Below are 12689 nucleotides of genomic sequence, written 5' to 3'. Positions count from 1 at the left end.
AAAAAAAAAAAAAAAAAAAGATTTGTACTCTAAACATGAGCATTTCCAATTAATCTCCTTTTTAAGCAGAATATGTTATCTCCAGGCAGCAATAAATCAAAGTCCAAATGAAAGGGGTTACCCCGGCCACCCAGCGGGCTGTCATGATGGGGAAGCTGGAGGCTCAGGACCTGGCAATGCCCCCACCCTCATCAGTGCTGCCTTTTGTGGCGGGAACGAGTCTTTGTCTGCAGGTCTGGGGAGCTAGAAGACAGATGTGTAACCCTATTGGCTGTACCTTCAGCAGGTGTCTAGAATTCAACCTCATCCCCACCTCCATGCCACTCCCTCCAACTTCCTCCCTGGGATCACCACCTCCTAACTCTGCCCTCCCCTCCATCTTCCAGACTATCCCCATCATAGACAGAATGACCCTTTTAAAGCTCAGACTCTGCAATAACGGCTGCCCGTCTCACTCATGGAGAAAGAACAGGACCAGGAGGGCCTAGTGATGGAAGGACCAACACACGGTTGGATGACAGACCCTGATGGGCCCTTGTGGAGGGGCTCCATGGGAGGTGGCTGTGAAACCACCCAGGCTGAGGCTCCCCCGTGGGCTTGAGTCATGCCTGGCCAAAGCTTGCAAAGTGGAGGCTATATCGCATTTTCTGTTTTCCCCATGCCTGACATCCAGTGGGCGCTAATAAAGTTTTAACGAATAAATTAGTGTGTGCAAGGGACAGAAGTATTGCTCTATGGTTGCAATATTTGATGTTTTTTCCTTAGGCAAAAAGGACATTAAAAACCATTTGAGACGGAGTCTTGCTCTGTCGCCCAGGCTGGAGTGCAATGGTGCAATCTCAGCTCACTGCAACCTCCACCTCCTGGGTTCAAGCGATTCTCCTGCCTCAGCCTCCTGAGTAGCTGGGACTACAGGCTTGCGCTACCACGCCCAGCTAATTTTTGTATTTTTAGTCGAGACGGGGTTTCACCATGTTGGCCAGGATGGTCTCAATCTCTTGACCTTGAGATCCACCCACCTCGGCCTCCCAAAGTACTGGGATTACAGGTGTGAGCCACCACACACGGCCAATATAAAAAATGTTTAAGGTTATTCTTACCTGGTGATGGTACTGCCCTTACCTTAGGAGGCATTTGGAGCTATGTGAGGGCATTTAATTTTTTAGTTTTGGTTGTCACAGTGACTTGGGGTGTTACTGATATTTAGTACCCATGGTAAATATTTTGAAATGGGTAAGATACGCAATTTTAAAATCATCCCACTCAGAATGCCAAATAGCACCTGTATTAGTCTGTTCTCACACTGCTAATAAAGACATGCCCGAGACTGGGTAATTTATTAAGGAAAGAGATTTAATGAATTCACAGTTCCACATGGCTGGGGAGGCCTCACAATCATGGCAGAAGGCAAAGGAGAAGCAAAGGCACGTCTTACATTACGGCAGGCAAGAGGGCGTGTGCAGAGGAACTGCTCTTTAGAAAACCGCCAGATCTTGTGAGACTTATTCACTATCACGAGAACAGCACAGGAAAGACCCGCCCCCCCGATTCAATCACCGTCCATTGGGTCTTTCCGTGGAAATTATGTGAGCTACAATTCCAGATGAGATTTGGGTGGGGACACAGCTAAACCGAATCAGCACCCCACTGAGTTAGCCTGTTGGCCTGACCATCATCCCCATTTGACATCTGGTGAAGCTGAAGCTGGTGAGCTCATTCAGCTAGAAAGTGGAGGAAGTAGGCCGGGCGCCGTGGCTCAAGCCTGCAATCCCAGCACTTTGGGAGGCCGAGACGGGCAGATCACGAGGTCAGGAGATCAAGACCATCCTGGCTAACATGGTGAAACCCCGTCTCTACTAAAAAATACAAAAAACTAGCTGGGCGAGGTGGCAGGTGCCTGTAGTCCCAGCTACTCGGGAGGCTGAGGCAAGAGAATGGTGGGAACCCGGGAGGCGGAGCTTGCAGTGAGCCGAGATCGCGCCACTCACTCCAGCCTGGGGACAGAGCGAGACTCCGTCTCAAAAAAAAAAAAAAAAAAAAAAAAGGGAGGAAGTAAACTGTTGCTCTCTGCATCCCATGGCTATGGGGCGTCCTCATGGAATGAGGCTCTAGATGTAAGGAAGTGGAAAAAGGGGTTTTCTCCCTTGCTTTATCCCTACATGCTACCCCCGTTAGAAGAGCCAGGCTCTGTCCTATGCTGCAGAAGTTTGCGTTACAGCCTCATTCCTCCCTGACCTTTGTTTCCTTAACAGCCTGAATGACCTGGGGAGTCCATGTGCTACGTCTTCTAGAGGAGGAGGTGGGGAGAGAGCTTCAGGGGCCTAGGGAGCAGATGAAGAGCCAGTCAGGCCATGTGACTGGCAGGTCCTCAACCTGCCTGATGACAATAACGCTGAGGAGGGGAGGCTGGGCTCAGGGTCCAGGGTCTCTGGTCATCAATCAGCCCCAGGCCCTAGGCTACAGGCTCAGAAGCAGCAAGTCCTCCTCAGGGCCTGAGGTTGGAGCTGGGGCAGCAGGAACCAGCTTGGATTTTCACATTACAGGTGGTAGAGGGAAGGGAAGAACCAAGGAATAACTGATACTACACGTACCCCAAATGACAGGATGTGGAGGGGCAGGAATTGGATTTTTTTTTTTTTTTTTTTTTTTTTGAGACAGAGTCTCGCTCTGTTGCTCAGGCTGCAGTGCATTGTCATGATCTCAGCTTACTGCAAACTCCGCCTTCTCGGTGCACGCCATTCTCCTGCCTCAGCCTCCCAAGTAGCTAGGACTACAGGTGCCCGCCACCACGCCTGGATAATTTTTTGCGTTTTTAGTAGAGACGGGGTTTCACTGTGTTAGCCAGGATGGTCTCTATCTCCTTACCTCACGATCCGCCCGCCTCAGCCTCCCAAAGTGCTGGGATTACAGGCGTGAGCCACCATGCCCGGCCGGGAATGGGATTTAATTTGATTTAGGAATATACATAGCCATCCATGTACCCTAAAGAGTCACGCATGAGCCCGCTACTGGACAGACAGGGAGCACAGGCAGGGAGTAGGGGCCCTTGCCCAGGCCACAGCCAGAAAAAGCTGGGGTCTCATCTCCTTCCCCACTCTCCTGCCACCATCCCCCACAACGGCAAGGCAGGCCCACATTTCGGAGGTCTGATTCTGTCGAAGCCTCAGATTTTCTCTAGGAATGTCAACAAATGCCCCCGGAAAACCACCCTCCCTCTTCTGTCTCCAGGAACCCAGGGTTTACCAAGAGGAAGTTACATGCCCCCACTTACTGACCTCACCTGCTCCAGCAGGGGGGTGGAGACTAAGACCAGAGAAGTTCCTCGTCTTGCCCAAGCCTCCAAAGGCCAAAGGCTAGCAGTGAGTCAGACTCAGATCCAGGCTTCTGGGCTCCCAGGTCTGGCCCCTCTGCTGCCCCAGCCTCCACTGTTGGGCAGCTGAGGTCTCCCAGAGTCCAGGTGAGTGGAGCCAAGTGGGAAGGTTTCCAGCTCTCTAGGTGTCAATTGCCATTTGTACTTCCCCATCTGATTACCGCACTCTAGATAGGTGAACTGCATCCCTGCATCCCTAGAGGGTGACAGTAACTGCCAAAATAGGGAGCAGTGGGGTGGCGGGGGATGCTCAGGGACCATGACACATGGGTGGTGACCATCAACCACCAAATATCCCCTGGAACCAGTTGTAAGAACTCAGTGCCAAGAGACGTCAGTGGGTGATGAGCTCACCCCAGGCAGCACCTCCCACCCGGGTAAGCAAAGCCACACTGTAAAAGCGGCGAGTGCATCCGAGGGTTTCTCAAGCTGAGTAGGACACAAGGGAAACCAGCCAAAACCCCCAAGCCGGGCGCAGTGGGTGTTGGCAGCCTGGAGGTGGGGAGTGGTGGTGGCAGGATGCCTCGTTTCCCAGGCAACACAGTGGAAACTGTCCCACAAACACCAGCCCGGGGGTGGGAAGGGGCACAGAAGGGTAGGCAGGGCTGACATCTGAGATGGGAATCTGCTTAGCTACTGCCAGAGGCCTGTCTCCTCTGAGTGCCTGGGGCCCTGGCCCCACCTTCGGGGATGCTCTGTGTTGGCGGGGTTCTGCATGTATTTATTCTTTCACTCGGTAAATGTTTACTGAGCCCCAGTGTAGATTGTAGTGGGAGAGCATGGGCTCTAAAGTCAGAAAGACCAGGTCTGGATCTCAACTTTGATGTTTCCAGTTATGTGCCCTTATAGGCTATGTCACCTCTCTGAGCCTCAATTTTCTCATCTGAAGAGTGGGAATTATTCTACCACATTCAAAGGTTGCCATAAGTATGAAATAGGAGAGTAGATGGCAGATAACCAGTATTCAGTGAACGCAGCTATTATTGTCTGGCTCCATGTCAGACACAAGCTAGATCCACTGGGGTGTGGGTGAGGAGGGGAAGGCAGACATGGAAACAAATTAGATGAACTCCTGCCCTTGGGAAGTTCTCCTAGCCTATCTGGTGGAGGAGCCTGACTAGAATCCTAAATTAGGTCAGCAGAACATCTGGAGAGCTATGGTAGAGATGAGCAAAATGCTGGGGAGCACCTAGGAGAACTCCAACTAGGGGGTTGAGGAAGGCATTGAAAAAGCATTTTGGTAAACTTCATCAGACAAGAAATGAGTAGGAAAGACATTCTAGGCAGAGAGAACAATACATACAAACACAGGAAGGCAAAACCTCAGCATGGGTTGGAAGGACAGCAAGTAGATCAACTGAGATGAAGCCTAGGGTAAATGATTTTGATAGTGCCACAGGGACTTGAGGAAAGACAAGAGAGAGAAGATGGCCAAAAATAGGCAGGGATTAGATGATAAAGGGCATTTGTTTGAACACTTTGATAACTTTTTAACAGAGGAGTTACACAGGATTGAATTTAGAACGACCACTCTCTTAAACCAGAAGTGTATTGATAGTGCATATATAGACCCACAGAGCAGTAAAACAGAATCAAGTTCAGGAAAAGAAGCATGCATATATGGGAACTGGGTTTATGACAGAATGGTATCATACATCAGCGAGGAAAGGACATACTATTCAATAAATGGTATTGAAGCAATTAGTTATCTATATGAAGTGATGTATAATTATATCCCTCCCTCACACCATATCCGAAATATAAATTCAAGACCTAAATGTGACAAAATAATACTGTAAAATAATTAGAAGAAAATTTAAATCAAGCATAGACTTGTAGTTTCACTACAGGACTTTTTCTCTGACCTGAACTGTCTTCTATTTTGGCAGAATCACTACACCCATTGAAGACAATATTTATGACATTGGCATAAACAAAATATACTTAAATCAGACACCAGAAGCAAAAATTATAGGCCTAAAAAGTATCAAATTTGACCACATCAGAATTTAAAACTTCATATAGTTAATTGCTTCAATACCATTTATCAAATAGTATGTCCTTTCTTCTCTGATGTATGATGCCATTCTGTCATAAACTCAGTTCCCATATATGCACGAGTCTTTTCCTGGACTTGATTCTGTTTTATTGCTCTGTGGGTCTATATATGCACATCAATACACTTCTGGTTTAAAAGAGAGGTCTTTCTGAATTCAACCGTGTGTAACTCCCCTGTTCAAAAGTCACTGATAAAGGACACCATAGACAAAGTTAAAACGTAAGTATTGATTGGAGGAAAATATATGCAAAACACAATAGGTAAAGGATTGGTATCAAGGATGTTTGAAGAACTCCCATAAAATAACAAGGAACAGACAAATGGGCAAAATATATGAATAGGTAATTTACAGTAGAAGACACCCAAATGGATTTACTCAACAGAATTAGGAATCAGAAACAGGCAAATTACAACAAGATACCAGGGTCACCCATCAGATCGGCAAAACAAAGTCTAAACATTGAGTGTTGGAAAGGTTGAGGGAAATGGGTCTTCCCATATACAACGGATGGGAGTGTAAATTGACACCATCATTTTGGAGGGCAATTCAGCAGTATCTAGTGAAACTGCAAGTGCGACCCAGCAAGGCTCCTTCTAGGTGTTTAGATAAATGCTTGTACCTAAGTACACAAGGAGACAGGTATGAGGCGGTGATCACAGTGTTGTCTGTAATAGGGAAGAACTGGAAACTATTTACATAACCATCAATAGGAGAAGGCATAAATAAATTGTGAAATGGTCCTGCAGAGGAATTCCAGACAGTAGTTCAGGGGAATAGACTAGGGTTATGTGAGCACAAATAAGAGTAGATCTCCGGATGTAATAAAGAACGGATGTGCATGAAACACACTAATCTCACAGCACCAGTCTGTCATATAGGTAGTAATGAAGAGAAAGGAATAGACTGGAAATGGAAGCTGGGAGTTGACAAACAGAGGAGGTGATGTAAACTAGCACAATGGAATTGGTTCTCACAATGGAAACTAGAGTCTCAGGATTCCAGACTGGGAAGGGGCCGCTGAGGGTCCGTGATCCAAAACTCTCCTTTTCCAGACTCCCTCTTTCCCACTCATCCTCATAGACTCCCAGGCTTTTTCTCTGACCTGAGCTGTCTTCCATTTTGGGGGAATCACTACACACATTGAAGACATGGGGACTGAGCCTCAAAGAAACCAAGATGGCAGCAAAGGTAGTTCCCAGTCTAGGCAGCAAGTTGTAATCAAGGACGTATTGAGGCCCTACCATTAGCCCAGCACTGAGATTTTAGATTGAGTTATAAAGACGGGCAAGATAGACAAGATGTAAAACAGAACAGAGATTGCCAAGCATGAGGAAGCACAAGAAAAGTGCAAGTTTCAGCAGGTCTGGAGAGGAACCCAGGAATCTGTGTTTTTTAAACATATTTGAAGTTATTCTGTTCTAAGTGGTCCACAAACCTTATTTTAGAAAAAAGTATTATGCATACTGGCGCTGAGAGGAACCTAGAGAATGTCTAGTCCAATGTCCTAATTACAAGTGAGAAAACGGACAACTAGAGAACTGACTTGTCAAAGAAAGTTAGAAAGCTACCTTAGTGGAATACGAAGAGGAACACTGATATTAAACCCTATCCTACCTCAAGTATAGACCCAGAAGGCACTTCACCTACATTGTCTCAATCCTCCCAAAAACTGAGGCTCAGAAAAGTTAAGTAACTTGTCCAAGGTCTCTTAGCCAGACAGCAGTGAGGCCAAACTCATACCTAGCGTCATCAGACTCCAAAGGCTAAAAAGTCTTTCCAAAGGATGCACAAAGGCAAGAAATGGACTTATTTTCATAAGGTTTCACCAAAAGAGAAGTGCTAGAGCTTCTGTTTCCTCTCCTAGCCTTTTTACTTTTCCATGTTGGAGGGGTGGGTAGAAGGAGGTTTGGAGTTGTTCTCACTCTTCTGTGAACCTTTCCAATCACCCATGTTCCAGCAGGTTCAGCCCAACCTCAGGCCAAAGCCCGCAGAGCCATCTGGAAAAGTGCAGGTCTGGAAACCTCCTCAGTCAGTCTTTTTTGAAAAAACTTAAGACCTGATGAGTCACCGTGGAGCCAGTCACAAATAGGCATGTGCCTTCTTCAGATGCCTTGGTCCATGGCTGTAGGGAAAGTTCTCTGCTGAAGTATAGATCAGAAGTCCCCCTAGGTGGGTCCGTGATGACACATACAGCTCGACAACACACGGTTCCACCCCAGGCCGCTCAGGGTGTCACTTGGGATGCTGAACAACATAAGATCCTATCTCCGAGGTAGTTATTTTCCCTAAACATACCGTTCATTACTTCTGTGCACACCTTTGAATGCCTTCTGCTGCAGGTGTCCTTTCTCCTCCAGCTGGTGAACGCCTTCCCCTCCCCTAAGGTCCATATAGAATAGCTCCTTGTATAGTCACGTGACCATACTGATGTACACTTGGGGCAACTGGCGAAAAAAAAAATAAGCTTTAGCTAAATAACTTTGATGAAGATCTAGACAAACAGAGCAGGACAGACAGAATTGGGTCACTCCAAGGATAGGATTCCTGGATGAGTAAACCATTACTCTATCAACCCTCTTTAGAGACATTGCAAAAAGAACAGTGTCTTGCACTGACTAAGTGTCCTGGGACAAGTCTCTTTCCCTCTCTGAACCCCAGAACCCCCTCTATAAAATGGGGACATTGGGACTGGGCGCAGTGGCTCACGCCTGTTGTAATCCCGGCACTTTGGGAAGCCGAGGTGGGTGGATCACCTGAGGTCAGGAGTTCGAGACCAGCCTGGCCAACATGGTAAAACCCCTTCTCTACTAAAAATACAAAAATTAGCTAGGCGTGGTGGCGGGTACCTGTAATACCAGCTACTTGGGAGGCTGAGACAGTAGAATTGCTTGAACCTGGGAGGCAGAGGTTGCAGTGAGCTGAGATTGTGCCACTGCACTTCAACCTGGGCAACAAGAGTGAAACTCCATCTCAATCAATCAATCAATCAATAAAATTGGGACACTGGATGTTCCTTACAGGTCCCCCAGCTCTGACAACTTTATGCCTTCATGACTCTGGGTCCCCTTTCTCTTCTCTTGAGGGTCATCTGGAGCCCTGGAGAGCATATGTCCCCACCTGTTGATACCAGCACTGGCCTCTGCCCTCACTGGCCTCAGCCTAAGGAGGGGCTCACTCTGCTTGGTTTTCTAGTTTCTCCTCTTGGTGTCCCCTCCCTCAGTCTTCTGGAACACTCAGCTGTGGGACCTTGGGCAAGCAGGGATCTCTCGGGCTCTTATCTTGCTGCTCTTACCATGCCACCCTGTCTCCATGACAGCACAGAGGCCCTGCACAGCCCTCTCCTCCCAGAGTCCGAGACAGTGTGCGGAGCACCTGCTCAACCTACCTGGGGTCTGTGCTGCTCCCACCCTAACCCTCACCAGCCTTCTGACCCTTCTCTCAGGGACTCACAATAGCAACCCACTTTCTTCCTTCTCAGACTCTCTCTAAACTCTTTTCCCCGGCCTGAAAAGGCGCTCACCATCTCTCTGTGATGGAAAAACCACTGGGTGGTTCATGGCATGAACTCTGTGCTCTGAGGCCTTTGGACTTTGTTCATAACATTGAAACCAGGCTGCTGGGGAAGGTGGCAGACAAAACATCTCATTTCACTCCCTCCCAAAAGCCCACCAGAATGATAGTAAACAGATTCACTCACACACACACGCACACACATACGTGCACACACACACACATGCACACATGTAGGTGCACACACAGAAATAACAGGAGAGCAGACCCCGATGTTTGCAAGCAGATGGAAGAATGGTAACAGACTTAGCAGACCCCAGAAAGCAAAATCTCAAACCCACGCTAGAGAAAATTGAGAACCAACTACTCAGAATTCTCAAGAAATCAACAGGATCAAGAACCTCTGGCACTCAAGCAAAAGGGTTACTAAAATAAGGAGGATTGACTCAAAGGAGCCAGAAAAGTAGTTGGGTCCCAAGGTCCCCTCTTCACTCATGAGTACCTGCCCTTCCCCTCCCCAGAAGAAGACTGGAGGTCTATTCTCAGGAGAAGAGTAAAAGTGGTTCTTGGGGTTGGGGGATGCACGCACAGTTGAGGACATACACTCACCACAGATGGCAGGTTTAAGTGAATATATAGATGCTGAATGCTCAAACCACTGCCCCCACAGCGGGCCTGAGGTCTGGAGCTGGGTCTTTGCCTCGGTGAAGAGACTGGAAATGTCTTCTCTAGAGAAATGAGCCACAGAGTGCACCTTTCCTCATTGGGCATTCAGACCCACACCAGAGCTCATCTCTGAGACATTTCAGAATACTGTGGGTAAACAGAAGATCATGCAAGCTTCCAGAGAGGGGAACAGGTCACATTCCAAAAGATAGGAACTAGAATGGGCTTTATTTTTTTTTTCTTTTCCTGTTTTTTGAGACAGAGTCTTGCTCTGTCATCCAGGCTGGAGTGCAGTGGCGCTATCTCAGCTCCCTACAACTTCCACCTCCCAGGTTCAAGTGATTTTCGTGCCTCAGCCTCCCAAAGTAGCTGGGATTATAGGCATGCATCACCACGCCCAGCTAATTTTTGTATTTTTTGTAGAGATGGGGGTATCACCATGTTGCACAGACTGATCTTGAACTCCTGACCTCAAGTGCCTGCCTCGGCCTCCCAAACTACTGGGATTACAGGCTACCGCACCCAGCCAAGAATGGGCTTGATATCCTACAGCAACCCTGGAAGCTAAAAGATAGGCGAGCAATGGCTTCGGAATTCGAGGGATACTGGTTTGTGATCTAGAATGCTACAAATAGCCAAACTATTCATCAGGGAGAGTTAAGAACAGGACACGTTCAGACATGCAAGGACCCAAAAGGTTTAACTGCAGTGACTCCCTTCTCAGGAAACCTCTAGAGAATGTCCCCCTTTAAAAGGAGGGTAACCCAAGAAAGAGTCACTGGGCACAGGAAACAAGCACCCCCGCATGGAAAGGCAGCTGAGGGTGGTCCCTATATGAGGCACAGGCAGACTCTGGGAAGACAGGTGCACTCTGGACACAGGGCGCAGGTAGGAAAGTGCCCGAAGAGACTGACTGTTTCAGGACGATGAACCCAGCAGTGCCTGGTACATTGGAATGTCTCGAGAGGACCCTGAGACAACTGGTGAAAAGTTCAGAGTTGAATTGGTGATAAATACACAGAAAATTAAACCATAAAAAGAGACAATTATTAACTTCAAGGATAACAAAAAATTTGTGTAGAAAAGGAAAAGTACTCACGACATTTACTATATTTTTAAACTGATCTAAAGTATTTCCATGGCTTAATGATATATATGATGACTATGAATCTAACCAAAATTATATCATAATTCCATAGGGATGAAGGAGTGTAGGAAGGTGTATCACAGATGCACCTGACAGCAGTAACTCAAGCACACCCTGAGAATGACGCTGTATGTGTTTCATGTTCTGAGCTAAGGAATCCGGGAGTGGCCAACCTGGAAATTCACTCCTTATCTATAAAGGGCGTCTGAACCCCTGGTCCGTTCCTTTGAACACAGGTCATACAAAGAATTGAGGTCCTTTGTTTTGGGTTAAATGAAGGTTGCTAGGTGCAGGTTGGTAAGTGAAATGCTGCATAAACTGCACACTTTTTACAAACAGTAGCGGTTCTCCTGTTCACCTGCCACTCCTGAACTGCCCTGTATGTAAGCCCACAATAAACCCTACGTCTCATTCGCTGGCTCCAGGTCTCTTATTTGGCCTCCTGGACATGGTGTGGTACCATCCCTTAGAGTCAACCGGGGTTCAGCCTGACTGAAGGATTCACATGTCTAGGGGTAGCAGAGCATGGAAAATGAGCTTAATTTCCACCTTCCAGGAGGAGAAGTCAGTGATGGGGTCCACACTGAAAAATTAAAAAGTGATTATGCAGCTGGGCACAGTGGCGCATGCCTGTAATCCTAACACTTTGGGAGGCAGAGGTGGGCAGGTCACCTGAGGTCAGGAGTTTGAGACCAGCCTGGCCAACATGGTGAAACCCCATCTTTACTAAAATTACAAAAAAAAATTAGCCAGGCACGGTGCTGGCGCCTATAATCCCAGCTACTTGAGAGGCTGAGGCAGGAGAATTGTTCAAACCTGGGAGGCACAGGTTGCAGTGAGCCAACATGGCACCATCACACTCCAGCCTGGGTGACAAGAGGGAGACTCCGTCTTGGAAAAAAAAAAGCAATTATGCAAACCTGTCTTCTAGAGATAGACAGGCCATCCTGATAATCAGCTAAAAACACTTTGGGAGGCGGAGGTGGGCGGATCTCTTGAGCTCAGGAGTTTGAGACCAGCCTGGGCAACATGATAAGACCACCATCTCTACTAAAAATACAAAAATAAATTAGCTGGAAGTAGTGGTGCATGCCAGTGGTCCCAGCTCTTTGGGGGACTGAGGCAGGAGGGTCGCTTGAGTCTGGAAGGTCGAGGCTGCAGTCAGCTGTGTTCAAAGCGAGATCCTGTCTCAAAAAAAAAATCGGTAAACAAAGTGAAAGAGGCTACTTCAAGGAGTGAAACAGGGAGCAGGGGCAGGATCTGCTGTTGTGTTTCTACAAGACACCTTCTAGAGCTATTCTCTTTAATATATGTGCATAAAACGCAAAAGAAAAGGAGAAAAGAGGGTGGTGGCCCTCACTTCTGTCTTTGCTCTGTGAGAACAGTTGCATTCTTACATGGAAAGCTCTTGGGGAACCCAAGAGGCACGAGCAGATTGACTGGAGTCCAACTTCAGAGCCGGAGTCTCTGCCATACAAGCTTCCTAGAGGCAGCCAACAGCGCAGAGGCCCAAGACCAGAGAGAATCAAGCCCCTGAGCCTGGCCCTGTAGCATCAGCCCCTGACCACACTGAGCGTACGAGGCCACTCAGCACAGGACGTGCCCCGGTGATGGGAAGTGCACGGTTCCAGTCTCTCTTCCCGGGGAAGAGGGCACCACGCAGTCCAGCGAAGTGCAATTCCCCCCACCCTGCCCACCCCAGCCCTGAGCACTGGCTTGGCACCCACTGGGTGCTCTGAACATTGGCAAATGCATGTCATGGACAAAACACTGAGTTCTCAAATTTGGTATGTGTGACCGGGCGTGGTAGTTCACACCTGTAATCTCAGCACTTTGGGAGGCCAAGGCAGGTGGATCACCTGAGGTCAGGAGTTCAAGGGCAGCCTGGCCAACATGATGAAACCCCGTCTCTACTCAAATTACAAACAAAAACAAC

This window comes from Rhinopithecus bieti, unplaced genomic scaffold (genome assembly GCF_001698545.2).
Source record: "Rhinopithecus bieti isolate Rb0 unplaced genomic scaffold, ASM169854v2 scaffold_1530, whole genome shotgun sequence".
Classification (NCBI taxonomy): Eukaryota; Metazoa; Chordata; class Mammalia; order Primates; family Cercopithecidae; genus Rhinopithecus; species Rhinopithecus bieti.
The sequence above is the reverse complement of the archived record's forward strand: the minus strand, read 5'-3'. Positions refer to the sequence as shown.